Here is an 18,750-nt window from a genome sequence, read left to right on the forward strand (position 1 = left end):
AAATAAGAAAAAATGGAAGAATATAGAGATTTCGTTTCAATTCACCCGGTTAATGGTAAATCTCTAATCAGGAAAATCGAGAATACCAAGAAAAAACTGAATAACTACAACAATGCTGTCGTTTTTAACTCCACGTGTATTACTGAGAACCTGCTCCCCTCCTTTACTAATATATATATATATATATATATATATATATATATATATATGTGTGTGTGTGTGTGTGTGTGTGTGTGTGTGTGTGTGTGTGTGTGTGTGTGTATGTGTATGTGTGTGTGTATGTGTGTGTGTGTGTGTGTGTGTGTGTGTGTGTGTGTGTGTGTGTGTGTGTGTGTGTGTGTGTGTGTGTGTGTGTGTGTATACTTTTTCCAAATAAATTATGCTACATTTTTTTTTATGTTGAAGTCCCCTTCCCACTTCTGACTCCATTTCCAAACCTTGTTCAGATCTCTCTGCAGTGATTCACAATCCGTTTCAGTATTCATTTTCCTCGGTAATTTTGCGTCATCTGCAAAGAAGATCATGTAACATTCTATATCTTCATCCATATCATTCACATAAATAACAAATATTATTGGAGCCAATACTGATCCCTGTGGAACTCCACTAATCACCTCTTCCCAGGTTAAACTCTTTTCTCTGAGCACTACCCTCATTTTCCTTCCATGCAGAAATCCTCCATCCAGTTCAGTAGTTTACCTTGTATCCCTCCTATGGTTTCCAGTTTTCTCAATAGAATTTTATGTGGTACTTTGTCGAAGGCTTTTTCTAAGTCTAGGAAATCACAATCAGCCCATCCATTCCTTTCTTGCATTATATCTATCATTCTTGAGTAGAAACAAATCATATATGTGGCAGATGATCTTCCCTGTCTAAATCCAAATTGTCTCGGGTTTAGTATATTGTTTTCTTCCAGATGTTTTATCTATCTACTCTTAATAGCTTTTTCACAAATTTTGGCTACAGTGCTTGTAAGGGAAACCGGTCTGTAATTTGTTGGGTCTTCATTGTTTCCTCCTATACATATTGGTGTTTTTCCTTCTTTGAGTGAGAAACTTATTATATTATATATTTTGTCCATTAGCTCTTTTTACATTCTTTTAATATCCAATTTGCAATTCCGTCTGGGCCGTGTAGTTCTCTGACGTCAAGGTTCTTTAATTGATCCATTATTTCTTTTTGTGTTATTATGATTTCCTTCGTGGGGAGGGGGGGGGTCCCACTTCACGCCCTTCATCCCAATGCTGTACGTGTGTGTGTGAGTGTGTGTGTGTGTGTGTGTGTGTGTGTGTGTGTGTGTGTGTGTGTGTGTGTGTGTGTGTGTGTGTGTGTATGTGTGTGTGTGTGTGTGATTCACCATGGTCTTGGATCACGTGTTGGACTCATGATCGACAGCTATTTCCCTCCCGGAAGAGAGCTCAAAGCTCATATATGACCAATCTATATATGACACACACACACATATACACACACAACTCCCCGCCCACGAGAGTTGGAGTAACAACTCGCAGCGGAAGGGTACTGAAATTATTTCAGCCCTAGGCGGAATTCGAGCCCGGACCGCCGTATTGGCGGCCGGGAACTCTACCGCTGCTCCATCTAGTAGAGTGTCTGTGTGTGTGTGTGTGTGTGTGTGTGTGTGTGTGTGTGTGTGTGTGTGTGTGTGTGTGTGTGTGTGTGTGTGTGTGTGTGTGTGTGTGTGTGTGTGTGTGTGTGTGTGTGTGTGTGTGTGTATTTACCTAGTTGTATTTTACGGGAAGGGGAGCTATGCTCATGGTGTCCCGTCTTCATATCTCATTTTATCTAGACTGTTTTTAAATTCGTGTATCGTTTTTGCACACACCTCATTTTCATCAAACTTATTCCAAACGTCTATTACCCTGTGGGGGAAGCTGTTCTTTTTCAGGTCTCTTCTATAACTATCTTGATATTTTTTCCGTGTCCTCTTGTATCTCTACTATCCCATTTTATTAGATCCTCTCTATCAATAGTTTCTATGCCTTTCATAAATATATAAATAGTTATCAAGTCTCCTATCTCTCTCTTCTTAGCTCTAATGTCTGTGGCTCAAGTTTTGCTAGTCTCTCTTCATATGATAGTTTTGAGAGTGTTGGTGCCAATTTCGTAATTACTCTTTGCATTCTTTCAAGTTTTGTTATACTTTTTTTTTTTCTTTTTTTTTACTTGGTGACCACGTCGTCGCTGCATACTCCAATCTTGGTCTTATCAAAGTGATTAGTATTTTCTTCACCATTTCTTCGTCCAGGTATGTAAATGCCACTTTGATTGTTCTTATTAAATTATAAGTTTCTCCAAAAATTTTGTTTCTATGTTTCTCAGGTGACATATTATTCATAATAATGACGCCCAGGTCCTTCTCATTTTCTACTTTTTTAATTTCTTCCTCTCCCAATTTATATGATCCCACTATTCTTTTTTGCTTCTTCCAAATTCCATTATACTACACTTCTTAGTATTGAATTCTATCTCCCACTTCCTACTCCATTCCCATACTTTATTGAGATTACTCTGCAGCGACTCATAATCTTCTACAGTGTTCACTTTTTCAACAGTTTTGCATCATCCGCAAAGAAGTTCATATAACTCTCAATTCCTTTATCCATATCATTGATATATATAGCAAACATTATTGGGGCCAGAATTGTTCCTTGTGGAACTCCACTTATCACTTTCTCCCATTTTGAGTGTTTGTCTCTTATCACCTCTCTCATTTTTCTTTCAAGCAGAAAGCCTTCCATCCACTTCAGCAGTTTGCCCTATATTCCTCCTGCAGTTTCTAATTTCTTTAGCAATTTCTTATGTGGCACCTTATCAAAAGTTATTTCAGGTCTAGAAGTGCACAATCAGCCCATCCATCTCTTTCTTGTATTACATCTATTAGCCTTGAATAGAAACACATTAAGTTTGTGACGCATGATCTCCCTTGTCTAAATCCAAATTGTCTTGGATTTAGTACTTTTTTTTTTTTTTTTTTTAATACCTTACCCATCTAATTTTGATCATTCTTTCACAAATTTTTGCTATCGTACTTGTAAGAGAGACTGGTCTATAATTAGTAGGGTCTTCCTTGTTTTCCCCTTTATATATTGGTACTATATTTGTTCTTTTCCAATCTTCAGGAACTTTTCCTTCTTTCAATGAACTACTTATTAGACTATGTATTTTGTATGTTAGTTTATTCCTGCATTCTCTCAAAACCCAGTTTGTCATTCCATCTGGTCCATGCGATTTTCTGACATCGAGATTACTCAAGTGATTCATTATTTCTTTCCTTGTTACTTCTATCTCTTTCATAGGGGGGACTTTCTCCTCCCACTTGACATCTCTAAGTTGTATGTTCTCCCTCATAAACACCGATTTATTATGCTTATTCATAATTTCTGCCATTTCTATTTCATTTGTGTATTCAACTCCTCCCTGTCGTAGTTTCTCTAATTCTTGTTTGTTTTTCAGTTTGTTGTTTACAAATCTGTGAAATAGTTTTGGTTGATCTTTATATTTTTCTCTGACATGTTTTTCGTATTTTCTCTTTTCTTCTCTGCACACTTGTACATATTGATTTTTATAACTAGTATATATTTTCCATTTTTCAGGCGTTTTGTCTTTTTTTCCATTTTATCCAAGCTTTATCCCTTTTGTCTTTTCACTCCCTACAACTTTTGTTGTACAAACACTTTACATATCCATTTTTTTTTTTTCTTGGAACATACTTTTTCACTCTTTTTTTATTCTTGTCAAAATATTCCATTTCTCTTCTACTGTTGTTTCCTCCTTGTGTATCCTTTCCCAGTCTGCTTTTTGAAAGAATTCTCTTATTTTATAAAAAAAAAAAAAAAATCCATACATCAATCTTCCCTTTCTATATTGTTCGTTTTTTCCATGTATTTTTCCTCATTTAGTTCCAGTTCAACCAATATGTGGTCACTTTTACTTATTGGTGTCTTATATTCAATCTTGTCCATTGTTTCAGGTTCTGATGTGATTATTAAGTCCAGTCTCGATGGTTCTTCCTCATTTCTATACCTAGTACTCTCTTGTGTTCATCTCGTCATTGTATGTTCTATAATCATATCAAGTAGTACATTTCCCCATAGATCGTCTCCACCCTTCACTGTCATCTCTTCCCAACAGACTCCTTTACAATTAAAGTCACCCATTATAACTATTCTTCTTCCATCTTCCATTATCTTATTTAGTGTTATCTTTGTGTCTTCTAACATATTTTTGTGTTCTCTCTCTTCCCATGAAACTGTTTTAGGAGGCACATAATTTACTACAAACTTCCTGCTCTTCCCATCCTTGTCCTCCACTTCCATCATAATCATCTCTACTCTATTCTGTCCGTATGTGATATTCCTCACGTTTATATCCTTTTTGGTCAGGAACATAGCTCCACTCCCTTTTTTTACCTCTCTGTTTCTAATCCAATGATTATATGCACCATGTCCTACACTGTTGGGTGGTAGTGGACCTTTCAATTTTGTCTCTACACTTCCCATTATGTCCGGTTCTTTTTCCTTCAGGTAATCATTCAGTTCGTTCAAGCCTGTTATTAAGCCATCTATATTTGTGTAAGACACTTAATAATTTGCTACTTCCATCGTGTTTTCTGTTCCCCTTCCGTTTTCCTCTGCTATGAACTATTTCCTCACTTTCATATCCACTACTCTCCAATAGAATTTCTCTTTGTCTAACTCTGTTCTGTTCTCGTTTTTTTTCCTTGGTTTCTATTCTTTTTGTTTTCTTCCTCCGTCTTCCATTATCTTATTTAGTGTTATCCTTGTGTCTTCCAACATATTTTGTGTTCTCTCTCTTCCCACGAAGCCCTTTTTAGGAGGCACATAATTTACTACAAACTTCCTGCTCTCCCCATCCTTGTCCTCCACTTCCTTCATAATCATCTCTACTCTATTCTTTCCATATGTAACATTCCTCACATTTATATCCTTCTTAGTCAGGAACATAGCTTCACTCCCTTGTTTTACTTCTCTTATTCTAATCCAATAAATATATGCACTATGTCCTATGCTGTTGGGTGGTAGTGGACCTTTCAATTTTGTCTCTATACTTCCCATTATGTCCGGTTCCTTTTTCCTTCAGGTAATCATTCAGTTCATTCAAGCCTGTTATTAAGCTATCTATATTTGTGTAAGACACTTTTAATTTTCTGCTACCTCCATCGCGTTTTCTGTTTCCTTCCGTTTTCCTCTGCTATGAACTATTTCCTCACTTTCATATCCACTACTCTCCAATAGAATTTCTCTTTTTCTGACTCTGTTCTGTTCTCGTTTTTTTTCCCTTAGCTTCTATTATTTTTGTTTTCTCTTCCTCTCTTTCCTCTTTATTTATCTCTCTTTTTATCTATACCTATTTATATAGATCACTTTTTGCTAGTTTCCCTGTTTTTTATAAAATAATCTCTGTTGCTGTTTTTTACCTGAATTTAACCTTAATTGGTCTGGTCTTATCTATATCGTATTTCCTTAGTCTATATATTTCTTCAATTTCTTTTCCTGTTTCTTGATCATCTTCTTGAACTATTTTTAATATCTTGTTTGCTTTTTCCTTCTCCTCCTTTCCTCGTGTAGTCATATTTGGATTATGCTTCTATTCCATCCCTAATATAATTATAATTTTTTTATCCGCTAAGTCTCTTACTATATTATCCTTCTCTCTCATCACTTTAATAACTGTGTCCTTAGTTTGTTCTTTCATCTGTTGTTTCACCATATCTCTAATTCAGTTTTGTTGTTCTCTTGGACTTTTCTCTCAACTCTGTACCTCTTTTGCTATGGACTCTTTATTCTTTTTATTATTATTCTTTAATTCCTCATTCTCATCCCTTACTTCTTTTAACTATCTTTTTAATTCTTCTTTTTTTTTAGGTTTTGGTTCTTCTTCTTTAGTTCTTCCAATTTATCAACTCCTTGTGTAATCCATGTAAGTTAACTGAACCTATCCTCACACTGTTCGTTAATTTACGCTATTTTTTCCTCTAGACTTGCTAATCGGGGGAGGTTGTCATCTCCTCCCTCATTAAATCTATGGAAATAATTATCTTCACTTTCCATTGCTCTGTTTTTATATATATTTCTATTTTTTACATTTTTACTAATCTCTTCGACTTCACCTCTGTCGTCTACGCATCTCTTGTTGACATTCCTTCTGACTGCCGGGGCCCGTTCGTCCCCTTCCTCATTTCCCTCTATTTTCCTCAGTAATCCCTCCCCTTCTCCTTTTCTTCACCTTCCCACTACACCACGAGCTTTCCCCTTCCCTACTAATACAACACAGGTACTCCCTCGTCGTTGGTATCCACGAAATTTGTAGTTTTTTTCTGGAGCCCAATCTTCGCTGTCACTTCGACTGTCGTCTGTGTGTGTGTGTATTTACCTAGTTGTATTTTACGGGAAGGGGAGCTATGCTCGTGATGTGTCCCGTCTTCATATCTCATTTTATCTAAACTGTTTTTAGATTCATGTATTGTTTTTGCACACACCACTTTCTCATCTAACTTGTTCCAAATGTCTATTACTCTGTGGGGAAAGCTGTTCTTTTTCAGATCTCTTCTATAACTGTCTTGATTTTCTTTCCATGTCCTCTTGTATTTCTACTATCCCATTTTATTAGATCCTCTCTATCAATAGTTTCTATGCCTTTTATGATTCTATAAATAGTTATGAAATCTCCTCTCTCTCTTCTTTGCTCTAATGTCTGTAGCTCAAGTTTTGCTAGTCTCTCTTCATATGATAGTTCTGAGGGTGTTGGTGCCAATTTTGTAATTGCTCCTTGTATTCTTTCAAGTTTTGTTATACATTTTTTTTGTACTTGGTGACCACATTGTCGCTGCATATTCCAATCTTGGTCTTATCAAAATGATCAGTATCTTCTTCACAATTTCTTCATCCAGGTATTTAGATGTCACTTTGATTGTTCTTATCAAATTATAAGTTTCTCCAAAAATTTTGTTTATATGTTTCTCAGGTGACATTTTATTCATAATAATGACTCCCAAGTCCTTCTCATTTTCTACTTATTTATTCCTTCTTCTCCCAAATTTTATGATCATATTATTCTTTTTTTGCTTCTCCCAAATTCCATTATACTACACTTCTTAGTATTGAAATCCATCTCCCACTTCCTACTCCATTCCCATACTTTATTGAGATCACTCTGTAGTGACTCACAATCTTCTTCAGTGTTCACTTTTTTCAACAGTTTTGCATCATCCGCAAAGAAGCTCATATAACTTTCAATTCCTTCATCCATATCATTAATATATACATAGCAAACATTATTGGGGCCAGAACTGTTCCTTGTGGAACACCACTTATTACTTCATCCCAATTAGAGTGTTTGTCTCTTATCACCACTCTCATTTTTTTTTCATGCAAAAAGTCTTCCATTCATTTAAGCAGTTTGCCCTGTATTCCTCCTGTAGTTTCTAAATTCTTAAGCAACTTCATATGTGGTACTTTGTCAAAAGCTTAAAAGGTCTAGAAATGCACAGTCAGCCCATCCATCTCTTTCTTGTATTATATATATTAGCCTTGAATAGAAACATATTAAGTTTGTGACGCATGATCGTCCTTGTCTGAATCTAAATTGCCTTGGATTTAGTACGTTTACGTTTACGTTTTTTTTTTTTTTTTTAATGCCTTACCCATCTACTTTTGATAATTCTTTCACAAATGTTTGCTGTCGTGCTTGTTAGAGAGACTGGTCTATAGTTTGTAAGGTCTTTTTTGTTTCCCCTTTTATATATAGGTACTATATATGCTCTTCTCCACTCTTTTGGAACTTTTCCTTCTTTCAATGAATTGATTATTAGGCTATGTATTTTGTCTGTCAGTTCATTCCTGCATTCCGTCAAAATCCAGTTTGCTATTTCATCTGGACCATGCGATTTTCTGACATCATGATTACTCAAGTGTTTCATTATTTCATTCCTTGTTACTTTTATTTCTTTCATAGGGGGCACTTTCTCCTCCCATTCGATATCACTAGGTTGTATGTTCTCCCTTGTAAAAACTGATTTAAAATGCTTGTTCATAATTTCTGCCATTTCTATTTCCTCTGTGCATCCAACTCCTCCTTGTCGTAGTTTCTCTAAATCTTGTTTGTTTTTCACTTTGTTATTTACAAATCTGTAAAATAGTTTTGGTTGGTCTTTACATTTTTCTATGACATCTTTTTTGTATTTTCTTTTTTCTTCTCTGCACACTTGTACATATTCATTTCTATAACTAGTATATATTTTCCATTTTTCAGGCCTTTTGTCTTTTTTCAATTTTTTCCAAGCTTTATCTCTTTTGTCTTTTAACTCCCTACAACTTTTGTTGTACCAGCACTTTACATATTCTTTTTCTTGCTTTTGTCTTGGGACATACTTTTCCACTCCTTCTTTATAAATTCTTGTCAAAATATTCCATTTCTCTTCCACTGTTGTTTCCTCTTTGTATATTCTTTCCCAGTCTTCTTTTTGAAAGAATTCTCTTATTCTATCAAAGTTTGTTTTTTCATACATCAATCTTCCTTTTCAATTAATTTCTTTTTATGTATTTTCATCATTTAGTTCCATTTCAACCAATATGTGGTCACTTTTACTTATTGGTGTCTTATATTCAATCTTTCCACTATTTCAGGTTCTGATGTGACTATTAGGTCCAGTCTCGATGGTTCTTCTTCATTTCTATACCTAGTGTTCTCTTGAATCCATTGCGTCATTGTATGGTCAACAATCATATCAAGTAGTACATTTCCCCATGAGTTGTCTCCACCCTTCACTGTCATCTCTTCCCAGCAGACTTCTTTACAATTAAAGTCACCCATTATAACTATTCTTCCTCCATCTTCCATTATCTTATTTAATGTTATCCTTGTGTCTTCTAACATACTTTTATGTTCTATATCTTCCCACGAGGCTGTTTTAGGAGGCACATAATTTATTACAAACTTTCTGCTCTTCCTATCTTTGTCCTCCACTTCCATCATAATCATCTCTACTCTATTCTTTCCATATGTGACCTTCCTCACGTTTATATCCTTCTTAGTCATGAGCATAACTCCACCCCCTTGTTTTGCCTCTCTGTTTCTAATCCAATAAATATATGCACCATGTCCTACACTGTTGGGTGGTAGTGGACCTTTCAATTTTGTCTCTACACTTCCCATTATGTCCGGTTCTTTTTCCCTCAGGTAATCATTCAGTTCATTCAAGCCTGTTATTAAGCCATCTATATTTGTGTAAGACATTTTCAATTTTCTGTTACTTCCATCGTGTTTCTGTTCCCCTTCCGTTTTCCTCTGCTATGTACCATTTCCTCACTTTCATATCCACTACTCTCCAATAGAATTTATTTTTCTGCCTCTGTTCTTTTCTCGTTTTTTCCTTAGCTTCTTGTCTTTTTGCTTTCTCATCCTCTCTTTCCTCTTTATTCATTTATCTTTGTATCCATATCTGTTTAAATTGTTCACTGTTTGCTAGTTTCCCTGTTTTTGATAGGATATTCTCTGCTGCTGTTTGTGACCTGAATTTGATCTTAATTGGTCTGGTCTTATCTGTATTGTATTTCCCTAGTCTATATCTTCTTCTATTTCTTTCCCTGTTTCTGTTCCGTCTTCTTGAACTACTTCCAATATCTTATTTACATTCTCCTTCTCCTCCTTTATTCTTGTAGTCCAATTTGTATTATACTTCTCTTCCATCCCCAATATAATTATACATTTCTTTTTATCCGCTAAGTCTCTCACTATATTCTCTTCTACCCTCATCACTTTAATAATTGTGTCTTTATTTTTATCTTTCATCTGTTGTGCCACTATATCCTTAAATACAGTTTTATCATTCTCTTGGATTTTTTCCAACCCTGTACTTCTTTTGTTATGGACTCTTTATTCTCTTTATTATTCCTCTTTATTTCTTCATTCTCATCCTTTACTTCTTTTAACTGTCTTTTTAATTCTTCTATTTCTTTAGTTAGGGTTTGGTTCTCCTTCTTTAACTCTTCCAATTCATCAACTCTCTATGCTATCCGTGTAAGTTGACCGAACCTACTCTCCCAGTGTTCGGTCATTTTCTCTAGTTTTTCTTCTAGACTTGCTAATCGTGGTAGGTTGGCATCCCCTCCTCATTAAATCCATGGAAATTATCATTTTCACTTACCATTGTGTTGCTCTTATCTATATTTCTAGCCTTAATGCTTTTACTGATATTTTCGATTTCCTCTGTGTCGTCAGCAGACCTCTTGTTTATATTTTTTCTGCTGTCAGGGGGAGCCCGTTCGTCTCCCTCCTCATTTCCTTCCATTTCCCTCAGTTATCCCTCCCCTTCTCCCCTCTCATCACCTTTCTACTACACCACGAGCTTTCCCCTTCCCTACTAATACAAAAAAGTACTCCCTCTTAGTTGAAATCCACGAAAATTGCGTTTTTTCCGGAGTTCCAATCTTCGCCGTCAATCCGACGATTATGTGTATTTACCTAGTTGTATTTTACGGGAAGGGGAGCTATGCTCGTAGTGTCCCGTCTTCATATCTCATTTTATCTAAACTGCTTTTAAATTCGTGTATTGTTTTTGCACACACCATTTTCTCATCTAACTTGTTCCAAACGTCTATTACCCTGTGAGGAAAGCTGCTCTTTTTCAGGTCTCTTCTATTACTGTCTTTTTTTTATTTTCTTTCCGTGTCCTCTTGTATTTCTACTATCCCATTTTATTAGATCTTCTCTATCAATAGTTTCTATGCCTTTCATGATTCTATAGATATTTATCAAGTCTCCTCTCTCTCTTCTTTGCTCTAATGTCTGTAGTTCAAGTTTTGCTAGTCTCTCTTCATATGATAGTTCTGAGAGTGTTGGTGCCAATTTCGTAATTGCTACTTGTATTCTTTCAAGTTTTGTTATACATTTTTTTTTTTTTTTTTGTACTTGGTGACCACGTCGTCGCTGCATACTCCAATCTTGGTCTTATCAAAGTGACTAGTATTTTCTTCACCATTTCTTCATCCAGGTATGTAAATGCCACTTTGATTGTTCTTATTAAATAATGAGTTTCTCCAAAAATCTTGTTTATATGTTTCTCAGGTGACATAGTATTAATAATGACTCCCAGGTCCTTCTCATTTCCTACTTTTTTAATTTCTTCTTCTCCCAATTTATATGATCCTATTATTCTTTTTTTGCTTCTTCCAAATCCCTTTATACTACACTTCTTAATATTGAATTCCATCTCCCACTTCCTACTCCATTCCCATACTTTATTGAGATTACACTGTAACGACTCACAATCTTCAATGTTCACTTTTTTCAACAATTTTGCATCATCCGCAAAGAAGCTCATATAACTTTCAATTCCTTTATCCATATCATTAATTTATATAGCAAACATTATTGGGGCCAGAACTGTTCCTTGTGGAACTCCACTTATCACTTTCTCCCAATTTGAGTGTTTGTCTCTAATCACCACTCTCATTTTTCTTTCATGCAAGAAGTCTTCCATCCACTTTAGTACTTTGCCCTGTATTCCTCCTGCAATTTCTAATTTCTTAAGCAACTTCTTATGTGTCACCTTATCAAAAGCTTTTTTCAAGTCTAGAAATGCACAATCAGCCCATCCATCTCTTTCTTGCATTACATCTATTAGCCTTGAATAGAAACACATTAAGTTTGTGACGCATGATCGTCCTTGTCTAAATCCAAATTGCCTTGGATTTAGTACGCTTTTTCTCGAATGCCTTACCCATCTAATTTTGACCATTCTTTCACAAATTTTAGCTATCGTACGTGTAAGAAAGACCGGTCTATAGTTAGTAGGGTCTTCCTTGTTTCCCCCTTTATATATTGGTACTATATTTCTTCTTTTCCAATATTCTGGAACTTTTCCTTCTTTCAGTGAACTGTTTATTAGACTATGTATTTTGTCTGTTAGTTCATTCCTGTATTCTCTCAAAATCCAGTTTGCCATTTCATCTGGACCATACGATTTTCTGACATCATGATTACTCAAGTGTTTCATTATTTCATTCCTTGATACTTCTATCTCTTTCATAGGGGGGACTTTCTCCTCCCATTCGATATCTCTAGGTTGTATATTCTCCCTTGTAAACACCGATTTAAAATGCTTGTTCATAATTTCTGTCATTTCTATTTCCTCTGTGCATTCAATTGCTCCTTATCGTAGTTTATCTAATTCTTTTTTGTTTTTCAGTTTGTTGTTTACAAATCTATGAAATAGTTTTTGTTGATCTTTACATTTTCTATGACATCTTTTTCGTATTTTTTCTTTTCTTCTCTGTACACTTGTACATATTGATTTCTATAACTAGTATATATTTTCCATTTTTCAGGTCTTTTGTGTTTTTTTTTTTTTTTCATTTTATCCAAGCTTTATCCCTTTTGTCTTTTAACTCCCCACAACTTTTGTCGTACCAGCACTTTACATACTCTTTTTCTTGTTTTTGTCTTGGGACATACTTTTCAACTCCTTCTTCATAAATATTTGTCAAAATATTCCATTTCTCTTCCACTGTTGTTTCCTCTTTGTGTATTTTTCCAGTCAGCTTTTTGAAAGAATTCTCTTATCTTATCAATCTTTTTCATGCATCAGGGGTGAATGGAGAATGGTTGTATATGGATGATGTTGTGATAGCATGAGGTGGAATGGGCGGGTGGATGGGAGGTGAGGTAGTATGTGTGAGCAAAATTTGACGCAGCCCGAAGGGATTTCTCCCCGTCCTCTCATTTTATGCAATGGGGGGACGGAGGGGGGGGGGGTCGCCGATTTAATGAAGCGGCCTTGCTGTGGATGTGCTGTGTCTTGCGACACTGCTTCTGACCCAGGGCAGTGGACAAGGTGCAGGGATGACCCGTCATTCAGGAGGTGCTAAGATAAGAGGGAGGGTGGAGGGGTGTGGAGTGTATTCAGGGGTGGAATGGGTGGGATTGATTTTGTGCCTTTTTCTTTTTGGCTACCACCCTTGTAAGGGGGAAAAAGCCTTGGTATATGTATGTATGTAGTTCCATTTCAACCAATATGTGGTCACTTTTACTTATTGGTGTCTTATATTCAATCTTGTCCACTATTTCGGATTCTGATGTGATTATTAAGTCCAGTCTCGATGGTTCTTCTTCATTTCTATACCTAGTATTCTCTTGTGTCCATTGCGTCATTGTATGTTCTATAACCATATCAAGTAATATATTTCCCCATAGGTCGTCTCCACCCTTTACTGTCATCTCTTCCCAGCAGATTTCTTTACAATTAAAGTCACCCATTATAACTATTCTTCCTCCATCTTCCATTATCTTATTTAGTGTTATCTTTGTGTCTTTTAACATATATTTGTGTTCTCTCTCTTCCCACGAAGTCGTTTTAGGAGGCACATAATTCACTACAATCTTCCTGCTCTTCCTATCCTTGTCCTCCACTTCCATCATAATCATCTCTATTCTTTCCATATGTGACATTCCTCAGATTTATATCCTTCTTAGTCATGAGCATAACTCCTCCCCCTTGTTTTACCTCTCTGTTTCCAATCCAATGATTATATGCACCATGTCCTACACTGTTGGGTGGTAGTTGACCTTTCAGTTTTGTCTCTACAATTACCATTATGTCCGGTTCTTTTTCTTTCCGGTAATCATTCAATTCGTTCAACCCTGTTATTAAGCCATATATATTTGTGGAAGACTATTTCAATTTTCTGATACTTCCATTGTGTTTTCTATTTCCCTTCTGTTTTTCTCTGTTATGAACCATTTCCTCACTTTCATATTCACTACTCTCCAATAGAATTTCTCTTTTTCTGACTGTTCTTTTCTTGTTTTTTTCCTTAGCTTCTATTCTTGTTTGTTTTTTCTCCTCTCTAACTCTATTTCCTCTTTATTCATTTCTCTTTTTATCTATACCTGTTTGTATCGATCACTATCTGATAGTTTCCCTGTTTTTGCTAAGATATTCTCTGCTGTCGTTTGTGACCTGAATTTAACCTTAATTGGTCTGGTCTTATCTGCATTGTACTTCCCTAGTCTATAAAATTCTTCTATTTGTTTCCCTGTTTCTGGTTCATCTTCTTGAACTACTTCTAATATCTTATTCACTTTTTCCTTTTCCTCCTCTATTCTTGTAGTCCTTTTTAGATTATACTTCTCTTCCACCCCTACATTTCTTTTTATCTGCTAAGTCTCTTACTATATTTTCCTTCTCCCTCATCACTTTAATAATTGTCTCCTTAGTTTGTTTTTTCATCTGCTGTTCCATTATTCCTCTAAATTCCATTTTATTGTTCTCTTGTACTTTTTCCAACCACTTACCTCTTTTGCTATGGACTCTTTATTACTCCTCTTCAATTCCTTATTTTCATTCATTACTTCTATTAACTGTCGTTTTAATTCTACTGTTTCTTTAGTTAGGTTTTGATTTTCCTTCTTTAGCTCTTCCAGTTTATCAACTCTTTGAGTAATCGACTTTATTTGGTTAAACTTAGCTTCCCAATTTTCATTCATTTCTTTTAGTTTCTCCTCTAGATTTACTAGTCGGGGGAGGTTGTCATTTCCTCCCTCACTAAATCCATGGAAATAGTTATCTTCACCTTCCATTGCGCTGTTCTTATCTATATTTCTAATTTTTACATTTTTACTAATCACATCGACTTCACCATTATCGTCAGGCCGTCTTTTGATGACATGCCGTCTGACTTCCTGTGCCCTATCTCCCCCTTCCTCATTTCCTTCCATTTTCCTCAGTAATCCCTCCCCTTCTCCTTTTTCTTCACCTTCACACTACACCACGAGCTTTCCCCTTTCCTATTAATACAACACAGGTACTTCCTTCTCGTTGTGATCCTCGAAATTTGAAAATATCACCGGAGTCCAGACTTCGCTGCCACCCCGACCGACGTGTGTGTGTGTGCGTGTGTAGTGTACATGAAAGGAGCAAAGCTCGTTGAGTCCCGTCTCCTGTTCTCTGTTCTTTATCATACCTAGCCTCAAATTCATATACAGTTTCAACTTAATATATATTCTTGATTTCCAATTATCACACGATAGATCAGGGAACTGCTTCAAGGTGAAAAGTTTGATGAAAAAAATAAATGTAGTTGCAATAGAAATAAATGCATGACTGTCATTTGAGTGTGCAAAGATGCCCTTGGATGTTAAAAGATAGAACGACTGATATTGCAAAATGTTCATATCAAATAAAATTGTGACTTTGTGGGTTGTAATACGAATCTATTTTTTTTTACTCACATAGACATGAGAAAGCGATACCAAGGAAAGTTGATCTTATTTATTTACCTAACTGTAGTTTTCAGATTCTTGCTAAATAAAAAGGCGAGAATATGCCTAAGGCCGAATGTAATCTAGAATTATAGGCTACAGTTCTGTATCTTAAATATACATTTTATGTGCAGTCCCATAATAGCCTTATTTGCCAATGAATAGTATGACCTATGAAATAAAACACTACAAAAGTTGTAGTGACGACTTTTAGTTTTCAAATATAGCAGACTGGAGATCGTGGGTTCCAGGGTCGGCGACTGCTGGATTTGATTACTAATTTGAAATAGTATAAATTTATTGTAATTTTTTGCCTCTTATTACTTAATAAACAAAACTGGTAAAATATCTTAGATACATATGAATTATCGTAAGGCAAAAGAAAAGAATAAGAAAAAAATGTTTGATAATTAACTATTGAACGCGAAGTCGCAGTCATTGACAGAAAACAGGATTCGGAAAAGTGCAGTATTTGTTTACTAATGACAAGGTAAGGAAGCATCGACAACATTTTATAAATATAATGAAAAATACATAATTCAGCAACTTGTCAATATTACATGTTATTAACTTTTTGGTAGATAAGCCCACATTGATTTCAAAACTCGTGTTCAATTTTACAAACATATTTCTATAGCAGAGAATTGCAATAGAATAGGCTCCCCACAACTTGTGGCACAAGATAAGTTAAGTAAATGGTAGATAGATAGATAGACTTTATTTGGCAAAGAATCAATATACATGAAGTGCAGATAATGACAAGAACACATAGTTCGAAATAATAATTGCAAATTGCTGAGGATAACACAAAAACCATGTACGCTTATTTCCATTGTGGTCCTCATTAGATTGTTATTCTACACAAGTCACACAGACAACATTATTATACATACGTAGGGGGTTAAGGGGACCAGAGACAATCATGAGTAATACCAGTCAGTACACATATGACACATAAACATTGTTATAGTTTTGCTAGTATTACTAAATGTTCGTAACACATAGGATATTCATATTGATTATTGAGACCAAAAATTGAGCACCATCACAATAAGGAACATTGCATTAAGTAAAGGAACAACAAAATAACATTAAATTGTAACAAAACAGTATGAGTGAGTACTATATCAGAGTAGTACCATTAATGATATACTACATTATTCTACAGCTGTATCAACATGTTATAGTGAATGCTACATTGCAGCTAGGGTCACCTATTAATTAATTCTAAAATTTTACCTGAATCTTAGGATGGAGTGGGCAATTAGTATGAGCACTAGGAAGTAGTACATTATAACCTGAAGCACCAGAAGTAGGGTGCTGGGGACCAGTACTCGTATGAGTAAAACAACAAGGAGAAAGAGGAAAAAGTCCAATTATCTCGTTGCCTGGTGCCCTTATTCACCAGGCTTGTATTATGGTCAGATCATAACTGTTCTCAGACCCTACTTAAGACATATGCCATACTATGACCGGCAAAACAAAGTTGGAAACCAATTTGTAATATCAAACATTGTTATACTAAACTAAATTTCTGAAGGACAAAAAAAAAAAAAAAAAAAAAAGGGAGGGAGGTCAGAACAGTTATGAGTGAACACAGATTTGGATGGTATTACTCATGGAGTCAGGTATCCCTCACTAAGCTAGTAGTACATAAAATCAAGGCTGTTCTCTGCCCATAGCTGAGACATATAGTAACCCTTGACTTTTTTCATGAAAGTAACCTTGCTATTTGACTTCTTAATGGACACAGGTAGTGAGTTCCATAGTTGAGCACCTGTGAAGTGAAAGCTGTTTTTGGTGAAGAGACCTGCATAAGATACAATAAAAGACCCTTGACTGTTCCAGATTCGGTTCTCAGCCGATAACATAGAATTACAGCTCACATATATGGGAGCAGAATTATGAACGACATTTGTAAACCTGGTTTAGTTTCAGCTGCTGGACACAATATTTTACAGGTAACATTCCTACCTTGCTAAATTCTTCTATACCAATATGACTACGTTGAGGTAAATTTAGCATGAATCTAATGATCTTATTTTGTGCAACCTGTAGCCGAGACTGTTTTTTTCTGCTCAGACTACTGTACCAAGAGCTACAAGCGTAATCAAAGTGATGCTGTAACAAGGCTGAGACCAGAAGCTTCTTTGTTTCCAAATCCAAATTTCTTGCTTTTCTGTACAAAAATTTGACTTTATGTGAACACTTGGATACAGTCTTATCCGTTATGGCATTCCCTGAGTCACTAGTGCTAGTCATATATTTATTTTTGATTATATATAATTTCACATTTTATTTCTATTTCTTGTTTCATGGGTGATAGAAAATTCAAGTAGTTTTATTAACCTAAACTTACAGCTGCTGATTTTAATGATTTATTCAGGGTGATTGAGGATGGTAGATGATAACATATCATGATTAGGGTATCAAAATAATTTTTTCATCCATAATAAAGCAAGTTTGATTACAGCAAGTTATATAATGAGTACTTTAACTCATAACTCAAGGACATCAGTGTGTCTACTTTTTCTGATCATTTTAGTGTTCATAATTTGAAAGTTCATTTACCTGAAAGATACTGGTGAATTTTTATATCCATCAATCATAATACTTAATGACTTTAGACCATGGTGTAATCCCAATTGTTCTGATATTTGTTTCTAGTAGAATCCAGAATTTCCAGGTTATAGGATTTTGGACCATAGTCAGTGTCGTGTGTACAAAAAAAAAAAATTCACACAGGTCCCAAGATAAGCACTCAACAGTGTAGGGTCAGCTTGGCCTATCTACTTGACCAAGTTGGCCCACCACAGTGAGGTTAGGTTAGAATAGATGAAGTTATCATAATTCCATTTCTTCAACCTCCACATCTATCAAAACAAAGATGGGTGTCTCAAGCAGCCACTGGGCTGATTTGGTGATGTGCTGAGCTGGCCAGCAAGTCGCTCAACATATTTACTTGATATTTGATCATTCTTATTCTAGCTGAGGTAAATCCCTATATTGGAGTGCCATCATACCTTCACTTGATTGTATCCTTCATTCTTGATGTGAGAATTTTTTTTATCAATCAGTAGATCCGTTTTAGTAGGTCTCTTCGAGAAGACCCACAGCCTTCAGATAATTGCTGGGAACAGTTTCCAGGAAGGTCCATAAATCATTCTAGGAAGATATATTATGTTTTTATGTTGTTATCTAGAGATAGTATGGGGCACTGTAGTAGGCATTTGTATTTTTTGTGTGAATGTTGGATCTGGGCCAGTTTGAATCTATGGCAAGGCCTATTCTATGTAGGTACAGTTACAATGCTAGATGGTGTCCTAAGTGCAATTGTGCCAGTGTGGTTCTTACTAGATGTGGGAGGGTTTTGATTGTGATTATATTGGGGTTGTTGGAGTATTGAGTTTGGTGGTCTGTCTTGAAGGGCTTGTTTAGTGATGTGAGTGC

General features: G+C 35.6%; 1 protein-coding gene across 2 annotated transcripts in view; it reads left to right on the forward strand.

Annotated features, from left to right (window-relative positions):
• Window positions 1-16,898: 16,898 nt before the first annotated feature.
• LOC143020335 (uncharacterized) overlaps window positions 16,899-18,750 on the forward strand; it is a 32,536-nt gene continuing 30,684 nt past the window's right edge. For both annotated transcript variants that reach the window (XM_076176657.1, XM_076176658.1), the window contains exon 1: window positions 16,899-17,261. The gene's annotated coding sequence lies outside the window, so the exon portion shown is untranslated. The remainder of the gene's footprint in view (window positions 17,262-18,750) is intronic.

The sequence above is a fragment of the Oratosquilla oratoria genome, chromosome 39 (assembly GCF_046742065.1).
Source record: "Oratosquilla oratoria isolate Oo_2021 chromosome 39, ASM4674206v1, whole genome shotgun sequence".
In the NCBI taxonomy this organism is placed as follows: domain Eukaryota; kingdom Metazoa; phylum Arthropoda; class Malacostraca; order Stomatopoda; family Squillidae; genus Oratosquilla; species Oratosquilla oratoria.